The sequence below is a fragment of the Chrysochloris asiatica genome, unplaced genomic scaffold (assembly GCF_000296735.1).
Source record: "Chrysochloris asiatica unplaced genomic scaffold, ChrAsi1.0 scaffold00126, whole genome shotgun sequence".
In the NCBI taxonomy this organism is placed as follows: Eukaryota; Metazoa; Chordata; class Mammalia; order Afrosoricida; family Chrysochloridae; genus Chrysochloris; species Chrysochloris asiatica.
Window position 1 is genome coordinate 7,257,595 of NW_006408644.1, and position 7,360 is coordinate 7,264,954.

Below are 7,360 nucleotides of genomic sequence, written 5' to 3' on the forward strand. Positions count from 1 at the left end.
CTTGCTTGCTGAACGTGAAGAGGACTTAAAATATTTACTGATGAAGATCAAAGCGCTCAGCCTTCAGTATGGATTGTACCTCAATGTAAAGAAAACAAAAATCCTCACCACTGGGCCAATAAACTACATTCTTTTATATTCTTTTTTTTTTCCAGAGAGGAAGGAACTTTTATACCCGTCTCTGAAGCTGTGAGAAGGCCCCCACTGGGCAGAACACATCCAGTATATTTGCCTCCTGCATGGGAGGAAGAGTGATGGGTCAGAGTCCAGGACCTTCCCAGCATGTTTTTGATCAGGTGTCTGGGGACATGAAGTGGTGATGGTACTTCACATGTCCTGATAGAATTGGTCTGTTCTCAAACCTGGCTGAGAATTATAGTTTATGGGAGTAGGAAGCCCCATTGTGTATCTATGTTCAGTCCCAAGCATGACAAGGACACCCTGGGTAACATCCATGGCATGTTAAAAGAACACTTATTTGAGGAAACAACATCAGTGAATTCTAGAGCCTGACTCCACAAGTAGCCTATTGCTCATGAAAAGCAATCTCTAAGATCTGATGAGCGTGTGACCTTAAATCAATATTAGTGACATCTTTGCTTTCTCATTTTAATAGGGTCACATCTCTCATTTTACTTCTCAAACTATATGGTTTCTTTTCTATATACATACACAAACACTTACAACATAATACAAAATTCAAGAAAATCAGGTGGGTGATAAATTCAGGAAGTTGAGAGCACAGATGAAAAGACAGGTCACCAGATTTTACAATCAATTCTCCTAACTCCTCTGGCCATTCAACTTGAAAGATTATCCCAAATATCCCATGTTACATGGTCCACAAGATCTTTTGGGATACTAAAGCAATCAATAGCCATACTTGTCATTAAGATGGGTCCTGCCATCACCACTTTGACCTGCTGGTGGGACCTAGCCACAGTAGTGTGGATCATCTTCTGGATATTTGGAGGAAAGTGTTGGTGGGAGCTTGCTTGGACCAGCAGCTTTTTTTTCTTCAATTCATCTCTGCTTTTCATGCATTAATTCTTTAATGCTGAAGTTTCCTGGAGTGATGAAGCTGTTTCAATAACCTCTTGGTCGTCTTTATTCTGTTTTACTTGGTTGAGTTGAGGCATGTTTTCATGGCCTATCATTTCTTTACAAGATATGAAATCTGCAGAAGGACTCGTTTCTGGCACTGCTGCTTCTGGCTCTACTGCCTGCTGTAGCCCACTGTTTCCACCCTCCATTTGTTTCTTTTCACATTCCTCCTTTTCTTCTTCCTCCTCCTCCTCCTCTTCTTTCTCTTCTTCTACTTCAGTCTCATCTTTTGTTCTCATTAGAGTTGGAGGGAGTTCTGGACGCCTCAGAGGTAACTTCCGTACTATTCTAGTTTTTAATTTGAATTTGCTTCCCCCTTTCATGGCACCAAAGACAGGCAATGTGAACTCTTCAGCTTTTCTGAATCTATAGTCTGATTTTCAGTCTTTTTTAGTTCTGGAATCTCTGCTGGCTTTTCAATTTTTATCAATCCTTTAAGTCTTTGTTGTTCTTTTCTCAATTCAAAGATTCTCAAGTGAAGTTTCTTCCCAGGCACGCCATCTAAAGCACTCCCTGATTTCATTTTGGATATGAAATGAAGAATTTATTTGGCTCCCTAGAATTCATCTAAAGAATTCTGAGATGGTGACTCTGACAAAGCTTTGCTTGAGGCTTTTAGCCTTTCAGTAATTTCAGAGAGTTCCCTTTCAGCATCATTTAACTTTGCAACCAATGATTCAAAACTCTCTGGCTTCTCATCAATCTTCCCAGCCTTCTTCATTTGGTTGAGACGCTTCTTCTCAACCAGGCTAGTCCAATCAAGGAATGTGTCATCATCACTATAATAAAAGTCTTCATCTTCCAGTTCTTGGCTCTCCTTTTCTGAGATACTGTCTCTTGACGCAGCAATCCCAAATTATCAAGGATTCGACAAGCTTCTAGGGAAGCTTCCACGACAGCACAGAGTGTTTGGCCATGGCAAAGAATGCGATGGCCACTGGCCTGGCTTCTACCTCTACAATCTTGGAAGCACCCATTGAACTTTTCTCAACAAAACCTGCATCCCACCCCGCACCTATTGCCGAGTCCACGTTGGACATGTTCTTCGCTTTGGAGGCAGCACTTGGCTCTTTATCTTGCAGGAGATGGCTTGGATTGCTTTATTAAGTCTGCATTCTGTAGGCTTTGTTTTTGTTACATGCTGTCAAGTTGGTTCTGACTCAGACTCTTACTGGACAAAAGTCAGACCGCCAGCCACTGCAGCCAGTAATAGAGACAAAGGGACAGAGGAAGATGGAGAGGCAGAATCTGAGTTAACAGTAACACAGTTGAAGGAATTATGCAAGCAGCAACAAATGATGCTGGAGAAGATGTTAGCAGACGACTCAGATGAAGAAGAGGAAATGGATACTACTGAAAGAAAGAGAAATACTAATAATCAAGATGATGAGATGGGCTGCACCTGAGGAATGGGAGAAGATGCTATAGAGGATGAGGCATTGTCTTAGTTTCAGCAGGAAAGGAAAGCCTTATATATAAAAGATCCTAAAAAGGCTCTCCAAGGTTTTTTTTGACTGAGAAGGAGAAGAATTAGAATATGAATTTGATAAACAGGGACACAGTACTTGCCTCTGCAGAGTGAGGTTACCTGTGGATGATTCAAATGGAAAACAAATAGTGGCTGAGGTCGTTCACTCAGTGAAAAGATTGAAGTTGTCAAGGACTTCATTCTTCTTGGATCAACTATCAACACTCATGGAAGCAGCAGTCAAGAAATCAGATGATGTATTGCATTAGGCAAATCTGTTGCACAAGACCTTTTTAAAGTATTGAAGAGCAAGGATGTCAGCTTGAGGACTAAGGTGTGCCTGACCCAAGCCATGATATTTTCAATAACCTCATATGCATTCAAAAGCTGGACAGTGAATAAGGAAGATCATACAAGAATTGATGCTTCTGAGTTATGGTGTTGGAGGAGAATATTGAAAGTGCCATGAACTGCCAAAAGAATCAACAGATCTGTGTTGGAAGAAGTGCAGCCAGAGTGCTCCTTGAGGGGCAGGATGGACAACTTCATCTCTCATACTTTGGACATATTGCCAGGAGGGACTAGTCGCCGGAGAAGGATATCATGTTTGGTAAGGTGGATGGTCAGAGAAAAAGAGGAAGACCCCCAGCAAGATGGATTGGCAAAGTGGCAGCGTTAATGGGCTCAAGCGTGGCAATAATTGTGAGGTTGGCCCAGGACTGGGCAGTGTTTCCTTCTGTTGTACATAGGGTCGCTATAAGTCAGTACCCACTCAATGGCACCTAACAACAACAAATATCCAAAGGACACATTTTGCAAGCCAGCCTCCCGCCCACTGACTGGCACACAGCCTAGAGTCCTCAGCTGCTCTATCTCTCTATGCCATTGCCTCTGCCACTATCTCTACTGTCACTGCTTTTCTGGGTAGGATCTCAAGCTCCACTCATACTCTTCCTTCTTGATGGTCCTGGGGTCCTCTGTTCCTGAAATGAAAGATTAATCACTCACTCCTTTTATTTATACAACTTCTGCAATTATTTGTGGCAATCATGATTTCTCCTGAAAACAGTTACTCACAACTGCATCATAAAATTCTATCACCATAATCCTCCACCCTCTTTTCACTAGAACCATCTGGAAAAGAAGAAAACTATTCAGTGCGGATTCTACCTTACCCCTCTCATTCTGAAAGTAAGAACATTCATGAAAGCTTGTAAGCACTTCTCGCCTTTGGTGGTGGTAGTAGTGTGCCATAGAGTCGGCTCCAACTCATAGCAACCCTGGATAGGGTTTCCAAGGTTGTAAATCTTTACAGGAGCAGAAAGCGTCATCTTTTTCCCATTGAATGGCTGGTAGTTTCGAACTGCTGAGCTTGAGGTTAGCAGCCTGACTTATAACCACTATGCTACCAGAGTTCCTTTTTCATGCCTTTATAGCCCCCTATTTTTGATAGTCAATGTCTAGATTGACCATCCCAGTGCACTGAGGAAACTAGCTTGATCCTTGATATAAAGAATCCTTCCATTTTGGTTGGAATTTTGAGCAACTGCATCCATAAGCAAAGGTCCAATTAATCAAATTCTAGCAATCTATGCTTGCTCACAGTATCAAACTTCTTTATCTTTATCTGGTTGGGTTCTGGTAAGTTAGCCATCCAAGTAGGTCAAATGGGTGCTATCTGCAAGTTTGGAAGTTTACGCACACCTCTCCACACTTCAGACCAACTGATTGCTTCATTCTCAGCTCTAGTCCCTGTGGCTAGGTCATTGTCCATGGGCTTGTGAGTTAGTTCACACAGCTCATTAAACTTCAGACCAGAGGCTGTAAATCTTTATAGGAACAGAAAGTCTCATCTTTCTCCGGTGGAATGACTGGTAGATTTGAACTACTGACCTTGCGGTGAGCAGCCCTGCTCATAATCCACTGTGCTACCAGAGCTCCTTACTCAATATGTATGCTGAGCCAATAATCCAAGATGCTAATAGCATGGAGAAAAGTGTTGGGGTAATCATTGCTAAGTTTTTCATCTTTTTCTCTATTACATTTGATAGTAAAAGAACAGAACAGAAATTGAGTGTTAATTCAATCTAATGTCCTTGAAGAATTCCCTGGGTGGGGCAAATAGCTAAGCATTCAACTACTAACCCAAAAGTTGACAGTTAGATCTCACCAGAACTGCCCAGGAAGAAAGGCCTAGATACCGCCTAAAATCCCAATGGAGTGCACTTCTACTCAGAAACACATGAGGTCACCATGAGTCAGAACTGACTCCATGGCAACTTGTTTTTCCTTTTTCTTTCTCTCTCTCTTTTTTTAAGTTTTTATTGTGAATTGAGTGATAGTTTACATGGGAGACCATCGGTTTTGCACTCATCCTATCATATTTCATTTCATTGCAATGATTACAATCCCCTCCATGCAGCACCATTCAACAGCATTTGCTTCTTTTTAATGTCCCTGACATAGACAACTCAACTAATAGAACAGAAAAAGAGTTAAGAGACATGATAGGGAAAACTTTCCAGCAGTGAAGGAAGAACTCATCAAGGGTATATCACATATGCAGAAAAAATGATACAGAATGATGACCATTGAGATACATCTTTGTTAAATTACTAAACTTCAAGTAAAAAAGACATTTTAAAGACATATCCAATCTGTGTGTGTGTGTGTGTGAGAGAGAGAGAGAGAGAGAAAGAGAGAGAGAGAGAGAGAGAGAGAGAGAGAGAGAGAGAGAGAGAGACAAGAATCAGGCGAGGCTTACATTTCTTCAGTTACATTCAGTGGCAGAATACAATGCCTACAAGCAGCATTTTGATAGAAAGAAAGTATGACCCCTAAATATAATATCTAACCAAAACATCAGTAAGCATAAAAGTACATGTTCTTAAGATGGAAAAATACAATAAATATATAGAAACCTTCCTTGAAAGAACTTCTCAATGATGAAATCTGGACAAACACAAAATAAATCCAAGTGAAGAATTCAGGACCAGAGAATGAATCCATGAAACAAGACCTAGTTGTAGGCATACAGTTCTTTTAAATATGAAACTAAGATGAAACAAGCAGGTAATACAAGTAGATTACATATGGCTGCAGAACATAATGTAAATGCTATAAATTTTGCCAACGTAAGAATAATTTAAGTAAAAAAATCAGAATGGGGGAAAGAGTTGGAAGGAGGTATAAGAAAGCTATACTTCCTTATCATTCATAGCAGAGCCCACCAATAATGTTTAATATTGAAACAGGTCTTTGTTGTTGTTGTTGTTGTTAGGTGCCATCGAGTCAGTATTGACTCATAACAGCTCTATGCACAACAGAACTAAACACTGCCCGATCCTACGCCAACCTCATAATTGTTGCCACGTCTTAGCTCATTGCTGCTGCTACTATCCCAATCCAATTATTGAAAGTCTTCCTCTTTCTCTCTGACCCTCCACTTTACCAAACATGATATCCTTCTCCAGAGACTGGTTTCTTCTGATAATATGTCCAAAATATGAGAGACAAAGTCTGGCTATCCTGGCTTCCTAGGAGCATTCTGATTATACTTCTTCCAACACAGATCTGTTTGTTCTTTTGGCAGCCCATGGTACTTTCAATATTCTTCTCTAACACCATAACTCAAATACATCAATTCTTCTTAAGTCTTCCTTATTCATGGTCTTAACTTTCATATGCATATGAGATTACTGAAAATACCATAGTTTGGGTCAGGCGCACCTTAGTCCTCAAGCTGACATCTTTACTTTTCAACACATTAAATAGGTCTTGTGCAGCAGATTTGCCTACTGCAATACGTTGTTTGATTTCTTGACTGATGCGTCCATAGGTGTTAACGGTTAATCCAAGCAAAATGAAGTCTTTGACAACTCCAATCTTGTCTCCATTCATATGGATGTTGTCCACCATGGGTGACTGTCCACTGTGGGTGACCCTGCTGGTATTTAAAATACCAGTGTATAGCTTCCAGAATCACAGCAACACACAAGCCACCACAGTATGACAAACTGACACACAAGTGGTAGACTGAAACAGGTAGAGTACAGTAAATGACTGATTAATCATTTGACTCAGCAATTCTACACCTATGTATATATCCAAGAGAATGGAAAACAAATGTCCAAATAAAAATGTGTCCACAAACATTGTAATTTTTGTTGCTAAGTGCTGTTGAGTAGGTTCTGACTTAGAGGGACCCTGCATAGGGTTTCTAAGGAACTACTGGTGGGTTTGAACCACCGACTTCATAGTTAGCAAACCAGTGCTTAGCATTATTTATAATAGTGAAAAAGTAGAAATAACCTAAAACACATCAACTGATGAATGGATAAGCAAAATATATTACATCTGTACAATGGAATATTATTTGGTCATAAAAATGCATGGTTAATGTATGCTCAAACGTAGATTAACCTTTAAAACGTTATGCCAAGAGAGAACAAACAAGATGGCGGATCAGGTAGACGTATAGCAGAGAGCTCCACCAACAACACAGAATACCCGACCAAGCAGGCTCGGGGGCTGGTCCCAGAACTCTGAACCACATATAAAGGAATACTTAGAAGGTTGGAAGGCTCACAGCTGGGGGGATTTGTGACAGAAGCAAGAAATCTATTGCTTTCTAGTCCGGGATGCTCAGCTGCTCCAGGAGCCACCATCTTGGGTGAGACCACATAGGGGAAAGATCGGAGCGGCCACAGACGCCTGGCAGAACCGCTGAGATAAAGGTGTGGACATTATTCTCTTTTGGTAGCTGTTCATTGGTCCCTTGCTGTCTGC

At 40.9% G+C, this 7,360-nt stretch overlaps 1 protein-coding gene and 1 pseudogene across 1 annotated transcript in view; both read right to left on the reverse strand.

The window, feature by feature from the left end:
• The window catches only part of SYTL4 (synaptotagmin-like 4), a 53,112-nt gene that overhangs the window by 38,741 nt on the left and 7,011 nt on the right, over positions 1 to 7,360 (reverse strand). The gene's annotated exons all lie outside the window — the stretch shown is intronic.
• LOC102834860 lies at positions 871 to 2,144 on the reverse strand (annotated as a pseudogene).